This window comes from Balaenoptera physalus (assembly GCF_965194825.1).
Source record: "Balaenoptera physalus genome assembly, contig: HAP1_SCAFFOLD_866, whole genome shotgun sequence".
In the NCBI taxonomy this organism is placed as follows: domain Eukaryota; kingdom Metazoa; phylum Chordata; class Mammalia; order Artiodactyla; family Balaenopteridae; genus Balaenoptera; species Balaenoptera physalus.
Genome location: NW_028125916.1, coordinates 220,964 through 240,713, shown reverse-complemented (window position 1 = coordinate 240,713; position 19,750 = coordinate 220,964). Strand labels below are relative to the sequence as shown.

Genomic DNA, 19,750 nt, shown 5'->3' with positions numbered 1-19,750 from the left:
ATCATATTTACCTTGGTTCTTCTTATGATTTAGAAAACTTGTGCTGTGTCTCCTTGGAATCATCAGGAGAAAAATACAGTATTTCAGGTTCATTCTTGATACCAACTTCTCACAGTTAAGGTGTATTGACTAAAAGATCTTCCTTCTTCAAGAGATTCCAAACTTCTGTAAGACACTTCATTGTAATTGGAGAAAAAAGAAGAATGAAATCAGGCCAGCAGCTGCAGGAGACCAAGGCAGCCCCCATGACTAGGGAAGGAGAAGGAAGGGCTGAGAGTTGCCTTTAGAGCAGACAACCTCCAGAGGGCGCTGAAGCACGGGCAGAGCCCACCTGCCACTCCCAGTTTGGCACTCCAGGGTCAGATTTGGGTTTGGAGATGGGGTTGCTGTAACCCCAAGGAGGTGAGCAGAGAGGAGGAGTTGATTACCTCTGATTGTCCTCTGACTCTCTGATTTGATTATCCTCTGACTCTCTGGCCCAAATTGCCTGACGTCACAGGGGGGGGACAGAGTTTTGCTTTCAGCAGCTGATGGGACCCTTCCAGGCTGGTCCGGTCGCCCAGTGGCCCGACAGCCTGACAGGCTGACTGCGGTATGATCGCCCTTCTTTTCTCCAGAATCTGTACATCAGGAGGTGCATGGGTGTGGGAGCCCATTCACCGCCACCCCCCACCCCCAGGGGGGATGGCACCTTCCCTGGCTGTACCCTATGATCACCAGGTGCTTGAAATGAATGCAAGATTTTTGACTTGAAGGAAAAGCTCACGTAACCACTTCTGCCTCATAATGTGTGGGATTTACTATAATGGAAGGACATTATAAAGAACAGGTAGAAAACTCACCTGTTGGTCTCCATGTAGGAGTTAATTTTGCATGAATCCCTCCTACATGAGTAGATAGCAGAGGTTTATTTTTGTTCCCGTGTGTGTAGTTGTGTCAGAGGATGTAGGTATGGTGATTTGAAGCCGTCAAAGAAATATTCTCAGAACTCTCAAGACTTCTCTTGATTGGAACCGAAAGAGACCTGGAAAAGGAGGAAAAGAAAAGGAGGAGGGAGAACGAATGACTGTTTCTCAGTAAATTCACCTTCCTGGTTGATTGTTCTGTCTTCTCATTTCTTTTAACTTCCATGTATGTCTAGTGGTATAATGTAGAAAGGCTGATTTTTATGCTTTAAAAGATTTTACATCACAAAGAAACTAGAAGTGGCTAACAGAACTTATTCAAATCAATTTTACCTAGAGACTTTGATATTAAATTTGTATACTAAAATGGGTTTATCCAAATTTTCTCTTTCTTTTTGAGTGAATATTTGTAACATATTTTTGTAGATAATAATTTATCCTAGATATACAAAATTGTGAGAATGGGTACCATTTTTTACCACTTAAATGATTTCTTTTAAATGAATAGATTGTACACTTTAAATGCCAATGTTGTGTCTTACATGTTGTGTTTTAATTCCTGATTTCCAAAACTTGTGTTTATTTAATTGATTTCTATCTAATAATCTGTCTCCCCTTTATTGTTTCTTACTTTATATTTTATTGATCTATAGTTAATTTACATTATTATATTAGTTTCAGAGGTACAACAGTGATTCATAAATGTTTAGCTTCTTCTCCATTTATAGTTATTATAAAAGAGTGGCTATATTCCCCATGCTATACAGTACACCACTGTAGATTATTGATTTTATACATAGTGGATTGTACCTCAAAATCTCCTACCACTATTTTGCTCCTCCACCCTATCTCTCCCTGCTGGTAACCACTAGTCTGTTTTTTAATCTGTGAGTCTGTTTTTTGGTTGTTGTTGTTGTATTCAATTTTTCAGATGCCATGTGTAAGTGATAACATACCATGCTTGTTTTCTCATAACATACCATGCTTGTTTTCTCTGCAGCTTATTTTACTAAGCATAATACCCTCCAAGTCCATCCATGTTCTTGCAAATGGCAAAATTTTATTTTTTGCTGAAGTCATCATAAAAAATCTTTTTTATCCACTAAGCTATTGATGAACACTTAGTTTGACTCTATATCTTGGCTATGGCAAATAACACTGTTTTGAACATTGGGGTGCAGTTATTTTTTTGAAATAGTGTTTTTGTTTTCTTCTGATATACCCAAGAGTGAAACTGCTGGATATTATGGTAGTTCTATTTTTAGTTTTTTGTGGAACCTCCATTCTGCTTTCCACAGTAGCTGCACTAATTCACATTCACATCAAGAGTGTACAAGAGTTTCCCTTTCTCCACATCCTCACTAACCTTTGTTATTTGTGATCTTTTTGATGACAGCCATTCTGACAAGACTGAGGTGATATATCTCATAGTTTTGATTTGCATTTTACTGCCGATTAGCTATGTTTAGCATCTTTGTGAGTTCTGGCTGTCTATCTGTATATTTTCCTTGGAAAAGTGTCTATTTAGGTCTTCTCATTTTTTAAAAAAAAAGATTTTGGGTGTTTTTTTGATATTGAGTTGTATGTGCTCTTTCTGTAGTTTAGCTATGAACCCTTGCTTAGTCATCTTTTTGGTGTTAACCTCTTATCATGTGCAAATATTTTCTCTCCTTCAGCAGGTTGTCTTTTCATTTTGTCTTTGGTTTCCTTTGCTGTGCAAAATCTTTTAAGTTTAGTGAAGTCCCATTTGTTTATTTTTGCTTTTGTTTCATTTGCCTTAGTAGATTGAACCTAAAACTGTTGCTATCATTTATGTTGAAGAATGTTCTATATTTTCCTTTAGGGGTTTTATGGTTTCTGGTCCTACATTTAGGTGTCTATTCAGTTTTGCATTTATTTTATATATGGTGTTCTAAAATAATCTAATTTTATTCTTTTCCATGTAGCTGACCAGTTTTCCTAGTACCACTTATTGAAGAGACAGTTTTTTCTCCATATTGCCTGCTTTGTCATAAATCAATTAAATATAAGTGTGTGGGCTTATTTATGGGATCGCTGTTCTCTTCCAGTGATCTTTGTGTCTGTTTTTGCTCTGGTACGATTCTCTCTGATTACTGTCACTTTGCAGTATAGTCTGAAGTCAAGGTGCGTGATGCCTCCAGCTCTGTTCTTTCTCAAGATTGTTTGGCTATTTGGGGCCTTTGTGTTTCTATACAAATTTTAAAATTACTTTTTCAAGTTCTGTGCAAATGCTTTGGTATTCTGATAGGGATTGCATTAAATCTGTAGACTGTCTTTGGTAGTATGGTTATTTTAAGAGTATTAATTCTTCCAGTCCATGCACATGCTATGTTTTTCCATCTTTTTGTGTTGCCTTCAACTTCTTTCACCAATGGCTGATAGATTTCTGAGCACGTCTTTTTTTTTATAGTGATTTCTTTAATTTATTTATTACTTATTTATTATTTATATTTTGGCTGTGTTGGGTCTTCGTTTCTGTGCGAGGGCTTTCTCCAGCCGCGGCAAGCGGGGGCCACTCTTCATCGCGATGCGTGGGCCTCTCACTATTGCGGCCTCTCCTGTTGCGGAGCACAGGCTCCAGACGCGCAGGCTCAGTAGTTGTGGCTCACGGGCCCAGCTGTTCCGCGGAATGTGGGATCTTCCCAGACCAGGGCTCGAACCCGTGTCCCCTGCATTGGCAGGCAGACTCTTAACCACTGCGCCACCAGGGAAGCCCTGAGCACATGTCTTTTACCTGCTTAGGTGTGTTTATTCCTAGGTATCTTATTCTTTTTTTAAAGAAATTCACGTTCTTTTATTTATTTATTTATTTATTTATTTATTTATTTATTTATTTATTTATGACTGTGTTGAGTCTTCGTTTCTGTGCGAGGGCTTTCTCTAGTTGCGGCAAATGGGGACCACTCTTCATTGTGGTGCGCGGGCCTCTCACCATCGCTGCCTCCCTTGTTGCGGAGCACAGGCTCCAGACGCGCAGGCTCAGTAATTGTGGCTCACGGGCCCAGTTGCTCCATGGCATGTGGGATCTTCCCAGACCAGGGCTCGAACCCGTGTCCCCTGCATTGGCAGGCAGATTCTCAACCACTGCGCCACCAGGGAAGCCCTCTTATTCTTTTCGATGTGATTGCATATGGTATAGTTTTCTTAATTTTTCTTTCTGACAACTTTGGGTTTTGTTTTTTCTTCTTTTTCTAATTCCTTCAGGTGTAGTGTTAGGTTGTTTATTTGATATTTTTCTTGTTTCCTAAGAATAAGCTTGTATCACTGTAACTTCCCCCGTGAACTGCGTTGGCTGTGTCCCATAGATTTTGGATCATTGTGTGTTCATTTTCATTTGTCTTGGGTATTTTTAGAATCCCTCTTTAATTTCTTCAGTGTTCCTTTCTTCCCCGTTTATTCCCTTCATCTGTGACGTGAGGACTATCTTTAATATTATGTTTGGATTTCTTTCAGTTTTGTGTGAGTGTGTATGTGTGTGATTATTTAAGTTGCTGAGCTCTTAATTTCACATGGACACTACCAACCATGCATTGTTACCCTCCTCCCCCACAGTTACTGAATTTGACCTTATATTTTACATCTACTTGTTTTGTGTGTCCCTTAACTTCTTATTGTGAATATAGATGGTTTTATTTCTGTTTTCTTTCATCCTTCCTATTAGCTGTGTACATGGTTGATTTACTACCTCTGTTGAATATTTGCCTTAAGCAATGAGGTTTTTCCTTTAGTAAATTTCCTTTCCTAATTTTTATGTTTCAGTCGTGGCCTTTTCTTTTTCACTTAGAAAAGCCCCCTTAAGATTTCTCATAAAGCTGGTTTGGAGATGCTGAGCTCTTTTAGTTTTGCTTCTCTGTAAAACTTTAGATCTCTCCATCAAGTCTGAAGGAGAGCCTTGCTGGGTAGAGTATTTTTGGTTATGGGCTTTTCCCTTCCATGACTTTAAATATACCGTGCCACTCCCTTCTGGCATGCAGAGGTTATCCTGAAATGTCAGCTGATAACTTTATGCAAGTTCCCATGTTTGTAACTTGTTGCTTTTCCTTTGCTCCTTTTAATAGTGTCTTTTTATCTTTATTTTTTTTGCCATTTTAATTACAGTGAGTCTTGGTGTGGTCCTCTTTGGGTTGATCCTGTTTTGGCCTTACTGTGTTTACTGGCCTTGGATGTCTGTTTTCTTTCCCAGGTTATGGAAGGTTTCAGCTCGTATGTCTTCAGGTAGATTCTACACTGCTTTCTCTTCCCTTTTGCTTCTGGGACCTGTATAATGCAAATATTAGTACACTTGATGTTGTTTCACAAGTCTGTTCAACTTTCCTCTTTTCATTTTAATCTATTGTTTTACCGTTCATCTTCAGTGATTGCCAGTACTCTGTCCTTCAGTTTTCTGATTCATTCCTCTGTATCATTTAGTCTACAGTAGTTTCCTTTTAGTGTATTTTTCATTTCAGTTATTGCATTCGTCATCTCTGTTTTGTTGTTCTTTAATGGTCTAACTCTTTTTAAAAAAACTTCTAACTTCTTGCTCTGGTCGTCCATTCTTCTCCTGAGTTCTCTGATCATCTTTACCATCATTACCTTGAACTCTTTCTTGAGCAGATTGGCTATCTCCACTTCACTTAGATCTTCTTCTGAGTTCTTATCTTGTTCCTTCATTTGGATCGTGTTTCTGTGTCACCTCATTTTTCTTAACTTGCTGTTTTTATTGCTATGTATGTAGTAGGTTCGTTACATTTCCTGACCTTGGAGAAGTGGCCTTTTGTAGGAGAGGTCCTATGTGTCCCAGCAACCCAGTGTCCCCTGGTCACTAGAACTATATGTTCTAGGTGTACCCCCTATGTGGGCTGCTTGGGCTCTTCTGTTGTGGTGGGCTGACTACTGTGGGTGGTCTGGTAGGCTTGGCTGCCCCCAGGCTGCTTGTTTGCCAGGCTCTGCCTTGTATGGAGGCTGTCTGTGCTGCTTGGTGAGACTAAATCATAAGGCAGCTGGCTGCACAACTCTGGGGGACACCAAATCTAGTGCTGGTTCACTTATGGGTAGAACTGCAGTCCAGGTGATATCAGGGTTAGTGCCCAGTCACTGGTCCTGGGGCTATGCTGGCTACTGGGAGGAAGAGACAGGTCCTGAGTTCTGGCTGCAGGGCCCAGGAGTTGCAGAGTTGGTGTTGGATCACTGTTCCTGACACAGCTATCTGCAGGGTCTGGGGTGTCCCTAATCTTGTGTTGGCATTCTGATGGGCAGGGTCAGGACCCAGCTGAGTCCATGGCTGCTTCTGGCCTGCAAGTGAGTGTTCTGGTCACACAGGCTGCTGGGCTGTGGTATTCCTGGAGCTGGTGTGTGCCTGTTGGTGTATGAGGCTGATCCCAATGCTAGAGCAGGTTTGCTGTTGGGTAGGTCCAAGCTCCATCCAGTCCCTGTGCAGTTATCACCTGCCAATGGTGAGGCTGACTCCAAGGCCAGAGTAGACTCACTTGTCAGAGGGGCCAGGGACTCTGGGGCTGGTGCCTGTCCACTGAGGAGGCTGGTCCTGGGGCTTTTGGTGGCTGGGCCCATGTCCAGGGGCAGCTGTGCATTGAGAGGGTCTGAAGGCAGCCTGTTTGCCGGTGGGTGGCGCTATGCCCCTGCTCAGTTAGTTGCTTGGCCTGCAGCATCCTAGTACTTGTGTCTCTAGTTTGGTGGAAATGGGTAGGGGTAGGTCCTGAGGCTAAAAAGATAGAGAGAAGATTCTCAAATTATGCTTGCTGGTACCAGTGTCCACGAGGTAGAAGGAGCTCCCCCGAATGGCTGCTGCCAGTGTCTCTGTCCCTGAGGCTGTGCTGTAGTTGCCTCTTGCCTCTCTGGGAGACTCTCCAAGATCAGGAGGTAGGTGTGACCCGGGATCCTTTCAAATGACTGACTGCTTCTGTTCTGATTCTCGGATCATGTGGGATTTTGTGAGCATCTTTTAAGAGTGGAATCTCTATTTCCCACAACCCTCTGGCTCTCTGGAAAATAAGCACTACTGGTCTTCAAAGCCCAACTTTCTAGGAACTCTTCTTTCCAGAACAGGATCCCTGGGCTTGAGAGCCTGATGTTGGCTTCATATCCCTTGCTACCTGGGAGCACCTCTGCAATTGTAATTATTCTCCCATTTGTGGGCCACCCACCTGGTGGTATGGGTCTTGACTCTATTGAGATTTTGCCCTTCCTTCCTGTCTTGTCGAGGTGCCGTCCTTATGTCTTTAGCTGTAAAACATCTTTTACGGTAGGTCCCGGTCTTTTTCATCAATTGCTGTTCTGTAAACTGTTGTGACTTTGGTGTCCCCATGAGAGGCATCAAGCTCTGGGTCTTTGAATGCTACCATATTGGACAATCTGTCCACTTCTTTCTTAAATCACATTATTTAATTTTTCTTAGTATCTTATTTGATTAGCGACAGTTTGAAATTTATTATCACTCATGTTTACTTCGCCTGTTTAAAGAAATTGAATAGTGCATTCATTCAGTTTGAAATGAAGGTAGTGGCCGGTGAATTTCCATACCTCAAAAATCAAGGATAGGACAAAAGCCTTTTCGACCTGTGTTACCCTCAAACTCTGCACCCCACCCCAGCCTGGGGATTAACCTCTTGCACCCATGCTCACTTTCTGTTTTTGGACCGTTAACCATCATTGCATCTGTATGTGTGTTGACAAAGTGAACTCTAGTCTTTCCAGTTTTTGAGTTTTGTTTTTTGGTTTAGGGAAGAGTCCTAGTATGAATGTACATTTACTGGTCTGCTGGAGTTCATATATAAACCTGTCAAGCACATTACTAGAATTGGTATTGCTTGTATATACACTTTCATAAATTTTAGAGACAATGGTAGAACAGAAGTGAATTGTATTTCAAATCCCACAATATTTTCACACCATGAAAACCCTTCCCTGTTTAATATATTTGTGTGTAGTTTATCTTTATGCCCATACTATATTTCCCAGAGATGGGTAAGTGTTATGTTTCTTGCTAGCACATTTACCGTATTGTTCAAAGTCAGGCGTTTAGTGGTTTTAGCATGATCCTATTTCCATGAACTCGCAAATACAAGACCTTCTCTCACACTGTCTTTTACTCCCTGCTGTTTTATATTGCCCTCCTAATTCTCAGTCCTGGTCTTTCTTTATGTTCTTCATCAACCTGGATAGGTTATACTATTTTCTCCCTTATTCAAGACCAATAGAATAGAATAGAACACCCAGAAATAAACCCTGATATATGGCCATATGATTTTTGACACGTTGCCAAGGCTTTTCAAAGTAGAAAGGATAGTATTTTCAACAAATGGTGCTGAGAAGTCATGTTGTCAACATGCAAAAGTAGGAAGATGGACCCATACCTAACATCATATGCAAAAATTAATGAAAACGTATCAAGAAACTAACTATAAGACCTAATAAAATAAAAAGTCTTATTAGAAGATACAGGACAAGGGCTTTATGACATTGGATTTGGCAGTGTTTTCCTCAATATGAAACAACAGAACAACAAAGGTACAGCTAACAAAACAATTAAAAATGTGCAGTACATAATTTAAAAAAAATGTGTATCAAAGAAATGTAAACGGAATAAAATGGCAACCCACAAGATGGGAGAAAATATTTGAAAGCCATGTATCTGACAAGAGATTTCTATTCAGAATACACAGAGAATTCCTATACCTCAATAAAAAGCAAACACCCTGTTTCAAAAATGGATAAAAGACTTGAATAGATGGTTCTTCAGAAAGATGTACAAATGACTAAGCACTTGAATAGATGCTCCATATCACTAAATGCATGTTTATATATTTGTGTGCATGCATACACACACAAATACACAAGCAGAAAACAAGTACTGGTGAGGATGTGAGGGAGTTGGAACCATTGTGCTATGACAGTGGGCATGTAGAATGATACAGCTGCTTTGCAAAAGAGTATGGCAATTTTTCAGATATTGAAAAATAGAATTACTACATGATCCAAGAATTTTACTATGAGGTATACCCAAAGGAATTGAAATCAGGGTCTTAAAGAAATATTTGTACTCCAGTGTTTAGAGGAGTAATAATCACAGTAGCTAAAATATGAAAGCAACCTAAGTGTTCATCCACTAGTTCCTGGATAAGCAAAGTGTGGTATACCCATATAACACAATATTATTCAGCCTTAAGAAGGAAAAGATCTAGGAATATGCTACAACATGGATGAATCTTGAGGAAATTGAGCTACCAAAAATGCCATTTTTTGTGACTTTAAGTGAGTCATAACAATACAACTACTTATTTCAATTATATGGGGTACTTAGTGTAGTCAAAACCATAGAAATTGGGAGGGTAATGATGCTTTTCAGGTGGTTATGGAACAAAAAGGAAAGTTATGTTGAAAGGATACAGAGTTACAGTTTTAAAACGTAGAAAAGAATTAGAAAGATAAATGGTGATGTTGATCGCCCAATAATATGAATGTATTTAATATCACTGAATGGTGCACTTTATAATAATTAACATGTTATATTTTATGTTATTTGATTTTACCAACATACACAATTGGGAAAGAATGTAATATCAGGAAAGGGAGTGGACCTGGGGTAGAGCAGAGAGTAATCAGAAGGGTGAGACCCTGCATATGTTGAAGAAGAAGAACTGAGAGTCTTCATTGGCCAGAAGAGACTTTATAAAAAAAAATTACTCTGAGGGTGTATTAAATAGATATCTATGGGTGTACTGCTATCTCCCATGGGTTATCTTAAAGAGTCTTTAATAAAGTCCATAAGGCTTGCTGAGGCTTTTTTAAAAACTGGATTCCCTAGGAGATATTTAGATGGTGGTACTTAAGTCTATGTCTAGGTTGACAGATTTTGCAGGGAAGACGAACTTGAGAACAGTGGAGGTCCTGAGAGTGTAAGTACATGGAAATTAGAAAAAAATAATAAAGGGAATTAGGAAAACTGTGGACTTCGAAGGTCATGTATTAGTGAGTCAGTCCTGAGGTTTCTAAGGATTTATATACACAGTTGCTATTTGGATTACTTGTTGATAAAGATAAGTGGAAAAACTAGAGTCGTTTCCAAGTGTAGGTAAGATATAATGAGAGGATGGAGGTAGAAAGTAGGGAGGCCCAGAGAGAAGTGGGAATGTCATATTGGGCCAAGATGGTGGTAATATCCAGCAGAACAGATGGTAGGGCAGACTATGGATTCATCTTTTTTATTTCGGCTCCCCACCTCATCCTTAATAATTCTTTGGGAATATTTCATGGCTCTGTGATGCAGGTACAGAATTCGAGTGAGGAGACTGCACCCTCAGTGTCCAGCTGTCTGAGTCCTCAGTGTGCTTCAAATGATGGAGAACTATTGCTTCTTTATGAGAAGAGTTAGTACCTCGTAGCTAAGCTTAAGCTGGAGCTTATGCAATATTGATTCCATTTTATATATACTGTTGGCATGGAGGTTCCTCCTCCTCTTTTCTTGACCATTATGAAATGAATCTATATTTCTCAATATTTGGGTATATCAGGTAAATACATTAAGTAAAGGAATCTTATATATTGCTCCCTGCATAGTTTGCTCTTTCTTGTTTCTCTTTTCTCTTTACTAAATTAGCACAGGGAGAGACCTTGAAATGTTCTAATCAGGAGAGATTAGAACATCATATTTCTAGAGAGGTTGGTTGGACAGAGCAGGGGTCCCAGTGAAAATCAAAGCTTCTGTTTCTACTTGGAAGTGTACCTGTATAGAGTAGAGGGCTCCAGGAAATATCCTAGAATATTCCAATGTCCCTGCAGGAGATCATTAAGAGAGGTAGGATCTGGTACCAGATCAGTGTACTATGCCATGTTTGTCAGTCATCTGATGTGAGATTCTCAGAGCCAATCCCATATGGTAGGGCTGAGTGCAGAGTGATGAAGAACCTGTGAAAGCCTTTGACTTCATGTTAAAGATGAAGCTCTGATTTCGGGGAGAATTTTCTTACCTGACTGAATGTCACCCTTCTGTGGTGATGAGATTCTGTGCTTTACCTCCGTTGATGACCACTGACTGAAAATCATTAGAGAGTCATGTCTAGAAAGCATTCTTTATTTAATTCCTTAAAGAAGAAAACATAGAAAATATTTTTATCCACTTTCAAATTGAGGATCAAGGGGAATGACATCAGTGAAAATGTCAGAGTAAGGAGCTCTGGCTTGTGTCCATCCCCAGAAACACTGACATACGTGGTGCAACCTGTCAAAATGATCTTATCAACACATGTAAGTTTTCTTTTCTTTTCGCCCTGTAGATTTATCTTTCATTGAAACTCTGCTTACTACAGGATGTGGAGAATAAACAGGGAAGTAGAAACTGTATTTCCTGATGAGAGAATCACTAAGTCACATTAGCTATTCTGAGCTACGTCTTACTCACCGTGACTGTAATTAAAACAAACAAACAAACACTTTTTTTTTGATAAGTCAGTTCTGACATTTCCTCGTTAAAGACATGGTAACATGGTAACAGATACAGACTTAGACATTTGCCTGCCTCTGTCTTTCCGATTCTTGTGGTCTTAGGTTATAGGCCCAAAAGGTGCCCTGCCGCATCATCTGGTAGCTCAATTTTTACCTTTTCAAGCAGGTCCATTCAGTTTTCGTTAGTGCTGTTACCACTTTACATTCCACCAGCAGCTAGAAGGTACAGAGTTCTCTAAAAGCCCTTTAGCATTTATCGTTTGTAGACTTTGTGCTGATGGTCATTTGACTGGTGTGAGCTGAAACTTTTTGGAAGTTGGATTTGTATGTGGCTAATAATTCCTTATACTGAGTTTTAGGCATGTCCTTTTTTTTCTTTTCATTTTTTATTTAAAGAGTGACTACAACTTCCCTCTTCATATTGACTTCTTGAAACATTTGTCATGTGTTGAATTTTCTTACCTATTCCCGACACCAGGGCATTTTTTGAGGACAGGTGTCATTTACAGCCCTGCAGTCCTTGTGACTATTAAGCAACCATTAGCACTTGGTTTAAAGCTGCTGTTGTGGGGAACAGCCACAAGGCGGCAGCATTATTATGTTCTCAACTCTTGTTACTAGTGCAAAAGAGTCTTCCTGGAGGTAGTGTTCCAAGGCTGTCAATTAGAGAGGAATGTGCTGAGACAAGTCCCCAGAAGTTTATGTCTCTTTACTTCTGTTTGTTTTTTAAATTTAATTTCTATTTCTTATAGTACTAAATTTGATTAGAGTGTTGTGGTTTTCTGGCTGTACAGAATCTGCTCAATGATTCACACATATGTCTGTTCATCTTCAGATCCTGTTACCATGTATGTTGTTAGTGAATGTTGAGTAGACCTCCCTTGGTATTTGGTAGGTGTTTTGTCATTATATATTTTATATGTATTGGTGACTATTTAATTCATATAGTTTATATACATTTAACATACATTAGTATATGTATGTTAGCCCCATAGTCCTAATTTATCCATCCTCCCACCTTTCATTTTGGCTAACCATTAGTTTGTTTTATAAGTCTGTGAGTGTCTTTTTCTGCGGAAATGTGTTCATTGGTAACAATCTTAAGATAACATGTATACGTGATATCATAGGATATTTGTCATTCCCTCTTGACTTACTTAACCTAATATGATTATTTCTAGGCTCATCTGTAGTCCTGAAAACAGCATTGTTCATTGTTTTCACGAAGCTACTATTCCGTTCTGTCCATATACCACATTTTCTTTGTCCATTCATCTGTTTATGGACCTTTTTTTTGCTTCCATGTCTTGGCTATTTCAGTATTGCTGCACTGCACATTTGCCAGTCTCCGTCTTTCCGATTCTGGTGGTCTTAGGTTATAGGCCCAAAAGGTGCCCTGCCGCATCATATGGTAGCTCAGTTTTTACCTTTTAAAGCAGCTCCGTTCAGTTTTTGTTAGTGCTGTTACCACTTTACATCCCACCAGCAGCTAGAAGGTACAGAGTTCTCTAAAACCCCTTCAGCATTTATAGTTTGTAGACTTTTTGCTGATGGTCATTTGACTGGTGTGAGCTGAAACCTTTTTGGACATTGGATTTGCATATGGCTAATAATTCCTTACACTAAGCTTTAGGCATGTCCTTTTTTTTCTTTTCCTTTTTTTTTAAAGAGTGACTACAACTTCCCTCTTCTTATTGAGTTCTTGAAAAATTTGTCATGTGTTGAATTTTCTTGCGTATTCCCTACCGCAGAGCATTTTTTGAGGGCAGGTGTCATTTACAGCCCTGCAGTCCTTCTGACTATTAAGGAAACATTAGCACTTGGTTTAAAGCTGCTGTTGTGGGAAACAGCCACAGGGCGGCAGCATCATTATGTTCTCAACTCTTGTTACTAGTGCAAAAGAGTCTTCCTGGAGGTAGTGTTCCAAGGTTGTAGATTAGAGTGGAATGTGCTGGGACAAGCCCCCAGAAGTTTATTTCTCCTTAGTTATGTTTGCTTTTTAAATTGAATTTCTATTTCTTATTGGAGTAAATTTGATTAGAGTGTTGTGATTGTCTGGCTGTACAGAATCGGCTCAATGATTCATACATATGTCTGTTCATGTTCGGATCCTGTTACCAGGTATGTTATTACAGAATGTTGAGTAGACCTCCCTTGGTATTTGGTAGGTGTTTTGTCATTATATATTTTATATATATTGGTGACTATATAATTCATATAGTTTATATGTTACAAGTTTATATACATTTAACATACATTAATATATCTATGTTAGCCCCATAGTCTTAAGTTATCCATCATCCCACCTTTCATTTGGCTAACCATTAGTTTGTTGTATAAGTCTGTGAGTGTCTGTTTCTGTGGAAATATGTTCATTGGTAGCAATCTTAGGATAACATGTACACATGATATCATAGGATATTTGTCATTCCCTTTTGACTTACTTAACCTAATATGATTATTTCTAGGCTCATCTGTAGTCCTGAAAACGGCATTGTTCATTTTTTTCCCGAGGCTACTATTCCATTCGGTATGTATACCTCTTCTTCTTTGTCCATTTATCTGTTGATGGACATTTTGTTTGCTTCCATGTCTTGGCTATTGTAAATACTGCTGCAGTACACGATTTTCCATCCTGTGTCGTTTTTTTTTTTAAGATTTTTTTTTAAATTAATTAATTAATTAATTTATTTATTTTTGGCTGTGCTGGTTCCTTGTTTCTGTGCGAGGGCTTTCTCCAGTTGCGGCAAGTGGGGGCCACTCCTCATCACGGTGCGCGGGCCTCCCACCATAGCGGCCTATCCCGCTGCGGAGCACAGGCTCCAGACCCGCAGGCTCAGCAGCTGTGGCTCACGGCTCCAAATGCTCCACGGCATGCGGGATCCTCCCACACCAGGGATCGAACCCGTGGCCCCTGCATTGGCAGGCATACTCTCAACCACTGCGCCACCAGGGAATCCCCATCCCGTGTCTTTTTGATTCTGACTTTCACAGGTGAAAAGCCCAATAGTGGGACTTCCGGATCATATGGTGACTCAATTTTTACCTTTAAACGCGCTGCCATTCTGTTCCTATTATTGGCCGTTACCAGTTTACATCCCACTTAGACCGAGAGGTTTCGCTATTCTCCACAACTTCTTCAACATCTATTGTTTGTAGACTTTTGGCTGATGGTCATTCTGACTGGTGTGAGGTGATACCTTTGTGTAGATTGGATTTGCATGCGTCTCACATTTCCTGATGTTTTGCGTTTATCAATGTCCTTTTCACTTTTTTTTAAGATTGAGCGAAACTTACAACTTCTAACTGCCTTCTTGAAAGATTTGCTGCGTTTGGAATTTTTTGGCCATTCCCTTCCCCAGGACATTTTTTGAGGGCATGAGTCATTTACAGCCCTGCAGTCCTTGTGAATATTAGTGACCATTAGCAGTAGATTTAAAGCTGCTGTTTGAGGAAACGGCTTTAGGGTGGCAGCATTTCTACGTTGCCAACTCTGCTTGCTAGGGAAGCAGAACCTCGCTGCAAGTTGTGGTTTTAGGTTGCAGATTAGAGTGGAATGTGCCAGGACAAACCCCCATAAGTTTAACCTCCGTAATTCTTGTCTGTCTCTTTAAGTTGTAGTTTTTATCAGAGCAAATTTGATTGAAAAATGTCTTTTTTTCTAGGTGTACAGAATCTTGTTCATTTACACATATACCTATATCTATTGATCTTTGGGTCCTTTTCCATGTAGGTTGTTACAGAGTGTTGAGTAGACCACTCTTGGTATTCCATAGGTCTTTGGGGATTATATATTTTATATGTATTAGTATATGTGTGTTAACCCCAATATCCTAATTTATCCATTCCTCACACCTTTTCTTTGGCTTAACCATAAGTTTGTCTTCTCAATCTGAGATTGCCTTTCTCTATGGAGATATGTTCATTTTTATGAATTTTCAGATAACATAAGGGACATCATAGGGCATTTGTCTTTCGCATTCTGACTTACTTCACGTTGTGTGATTATCTCTAGGCTCATCTGTGGTGCTGCATATGCCATTCTTTTATTTTTTTCCGTGACGGATATTCCATTCTGTCCATATACCACTTCTTCTTTTTCCATTCATCTGTTTATGGACCTTTTTTTTGCTTCCATGTCTTGGCTCTTTCAGTATTTCTGCACTGCACATTTGCCTGACTCTGTCTTTCCGATTCTGGTGGTCTTAGGTTATAGGCCCAAAACGTGCCCTGCTGCATCATATGGTAGCTCAATTTTTACCTTTTAAAGCAGCTCCATTCAGTTTTCGTTAGTGCTGTTACCACTTTACATCCCACCAGCAGCTAGAAGGATGAGAGGTCTCTAAAACCCCTTCAGCATTTATAGTTTGTAGACTTTTTGCTGATGGTCATTTGACTGGTGTGAGCTGAAACCTTTTTCACGTTGCCTTTGCATGTGGCTAATAATTCCTTATACTGAGCTTTAGGCATCTCCTTTTTTTTCTTTTCCTTTTTTTTTAAAGAGTGATTACAACTTCCCTCTTCCTATTGACTTCTTGAAAAATTTGTCATGTGTTGAATTTTCTTGCCTATTCCCTATCCCAGGGCATTTTTTGAGGACAGGTGTCATTTACAGCCCTTCAGTCCTTGTGACTATTAAGCAACCATTAGCACTTGGTTTAAAGCTGCTGTTGTGGGATACAGCCACAAGGCAGCAGCATTATTACGTTCTCAGCTCTTGTTACTAGTGCAAAAGAATCTTCCTGGAGGTAGAGTTCCAAGGTTGTATATTAGAGTGGAATGTGCTGGGACAAGCCCCCAGAACTTTATGTCGCCTTAGTTATGTTTGTTTTTTAAATTTAATTTCTATTTCTTATCGGAGTGTTGTGGTTTTCTGGCTGTACAGAATCTGCTCAATGATTCATACGTATGTCTGTTCATCTTCGGATTCTGTTACCTTGTATGTTATTACAGAATGTTGAGTAGACCTCCCTTGGTATTTGGTAGGTGTTTTGTCATTATATATTTTATATGTATTGGTGACTAAATAATTCATAGAGTTTATATGTTATATGTTTATATACATTTAACATACATTACTATATCTATGTTACCCCATAGTCCTTATTTATCCATCCTCCCACCTTTCATTTTGGCTAACCCTTAGTTTGTTTTATAAGTCTGTGAGTGTCTTTTTCTGTGGAAATATGTTCATTGGTAGCAATCTTAGGATAACATGTATACATGATATCATAGGATATTTGTCATTCCCTCTTGACTTACTTAAGCTAATATGATTATTTCTAGGCTCATGTGTAGTCCTGAAAACGGCATTGTTCATTTTTTTCCCGAGGCTACTCTTCCATTCGGTATGTGTACCACTTCTTCTTTGTCCATTTATCTGTTGATGGACATTTTGTTTGCTTCCATGTTTTGGCTATTGTAAGTACTGCTGCAATACACGGTTTTCCATCCCGTGCCTTTTTGATTCTGGCTTTCACAGGTGACAGGCCCAATAGTGGGCCTTCCAGATCATATGGTGACTCAATTTTTACCTTTAAACGCACTGCCGTCCTGTTCTTATTATTTGGCCATTACCAGTTTACATCCCACTTAGACCGAGAGGTTACGCTTTTCTCCACAACTGCTTCAGCACCTATTATTTGTTGACATTTTTTTTCACACACTCACAGTGTATTTTATTTTTACAAGAGATAAATAGACTGACACTAAGCATTGTACATGGATGACCACAACAAAAGCAACAATGATTGCAGTTACCAAACCTGAAACACACTCATACTATGTCATAATATTGACATTCAGTCCAGTAATCCTCCACTGTAACAGCTCCTTTACTTTGCAGTGAAAATTGATTTGTATATTCTTTGCCTCTGAGTCCTTGTGGGATTTTTTTTTAATTCAGACAGAAAGTCACAAAAATTATACTCATCCTCATCAGTTCACTCAGTCCCATGTAATTAAATTTTTGTTTTCATCTTGATCTTTTGTTAGCACTTTTTTGAGTTCATCAGTTTTTCATTAGAGTTCTGAAAATGCTTATTCATTCAGTTCAGCAGTGCAGTCAGTTACCAGAAACTTGTACTTGTCAGAGTCTTTTCCATGAATTTCTTGAAGATGAAACCCTTTAATAGGAACATATTTGCCAAAGCATCAGAGTACACCCAGAACTGTCTGTAAATGAGAAAAGACTTAAAAATGACCACAGTTAAAGATTTGATGAAAGTTCATAATAATGCAGTTGACAAGAAAATTAGTTATTTCTGAGATATACATTTTAAAGTAATAACTAGGATTATTACTTATAACATTATACCAGAACATATAAGATTTTTAGAAATTTCATGTAATGTCTGAAACATTTATATTAACATATTTCCATACATATTTCCATACAAATACAAATATAAGATTTTTAGAAATTTCATGTAATGTCTGAAACATTTATATTAACCTATTTCCATACAAATAACCCAATGAAAGTTTAGTATTAGTTGTTTTGTTTGTTTGTTTTTTTATACTGCAGGTTCTTATTAGGCATCAATTTTATACACATCAGTGTATACATGTCAATCCCAATCGCCCAATTCAGCACACCACCATCCCCACCCCACCGCAGTTTTCCCCCCTTGGTGTCCATATGTCCATTCTCTACATCTGTGTCTCAACTTCTGCCCTGCAAACCGGCTCATCTGTACCATTTTTCTGGGTTCCACATACATGCATTAATATACGATATTTGTTTTTCTCTTTGTGACTTACTTCACTCTGTATGACAGTCTCTAGATCCATCCACTTCTCAACAAATGACTCAATTTCGTTCCTTTTTATGGCTGAGTAATATTCCATTGTATATATGTACCACAACTTCTTTATCCATTCGTCTGTTGATGGGCATTTAGGTTGCTTCCATGACCTGGCTATTGTAAATAGTGCTGCAATGAACATTCGGGTGCATGTGTCTTTTTGAATTACGGTTTTCTCTGGGTATATGCTCAGTAGTGGGATTGCTGGGTCATATGGTAATTCTATTTTTAGTTTTTTAAGGAACCTCCATATTGTTCTCCATAGTGGCTGTATCAATTTACATTCCCACCAACAGTGCAAGAGGGTTCCCTTTTCTCCACACCCTCTCCAGCATTTGTTGTTTGTAGATTTTCTGATGATGCCCATTCTAACAGGAGTGAGGTGATACCTCATTGTAGTTTTGATTTGCATTTCTCTAATAATTAGCGATGTTGAGCATCTTTTCATGTGCTTCGTGGCCGTCTGTATGTCTTCTTTGGAGAAATGTCTACTTAGGTCTTCTGCCCATTTTTGGATTGGGGTGTTTGTTTCTTTAATATTGAGCTGAATGAGCTGTTTATATATTTTGGAGATTAATCCTTTGTCCGTTGATTCGTTTGCAAATATTTTCTCCCATTCCGAGGGTTGTCTTTTCGTCTTGTTTATGGTTTCCTTTGCTGTGCAAAAGCTTTGAGGTTTCATTAGGTCCCATTTGTTTATTTTTGTTTTTATTTCCATTACTCTAGGAGGTGGATCAAAAAAGATCTTGCTGTGATTTATGTCAAAGAGTGTTCTTCCTATGTTTTCCTCTAAGGGTTTTATAGTGTCCAGTCTTATATTTAGGTCTCTAATCCATTTTGAGTTTATTTTTGTGTATGGTGTTAGGGAGTATTCTAATTTCATTCTTTTGCATGTAGCTGTCCAGTTTTCCCAGCACCACTTATTGAAGAGACTGTCTTTTCTCCATTGTATATCTTTGCCTCCTTTGTCATAGATTAGTTGACCATAGGTGCGTGGGTTAATCTGTGGGCTTGCTATCTTGTTCCATTGATCTATGTTTCTGTTTTTGTGCCAGTACCATATTGTCTTGATTACTGTAGCTTTGTAGTATAGTCTGAAGTCAGGGAGTCTGATTCCTCCAGCTCCATTTTTTTCCCTCAAGACTGCTTTGGCTATTCGGGGTCTTTTGTGACTCCATACAAATTTTAAGATGATTTGTTCTAGCTCCGTAAAAAATGCCATTGGTAATTTGATAGGGATTGCGTTGAATCTGTATATTGCTTTGGGTAGTATACTCATTATCACAATGTTGATTCTTCCAATCCAAGAACATGGTATATCTCTCCATCTGTTGGTATCATCTTTAATTTCTTTCATCAGTGTCTTATAGTTTTCTGCATACAGGTCTTTTGTCTCCCTAGGTAGGTTTACTCCTAGGTATTTTATTCTTTTTGTTGCAATGGTAAATGGGAGTGTTTCCATAATTTCTCTTTCAGATTTTTCATCATTAGTGTATAGGAATGCAAGAGATTTCTGTGCATTCATTTTGTATCCTGCAACTTTAGCATATTCATTCATTAGCTCTAGCAGTTTTCTGG

At 39.0% G+C, this 19,750-nt stretch overlaps 1 long non-coding RNA gene across 2 annotated transcripts in view; it reads left to right on the top strand.

The window, feature by feature from the left end:
- The window catches only part of LOC309653680, a 36,073-nt gene extending 22,071 nt beyond the window's left edge, over positions 1-14,002 (top strand). The window contains exon 2 of one of the 2 annotated variants that reach the window (XR_014259359.1): positions 12,202-14,002. This is a non-coding gene — a long non-coding RNA (uncharacterized lncRNA). Of the gene's footprint in view, positions 1-12,118 lie in introns of both variants that reach the window. The other variant, XR_014259360.1, reaches the window with a different exon arrangement.
- The last annotated feature ends 5,748 nt before the right edge of the window (positions 14,003-19,750 follow it).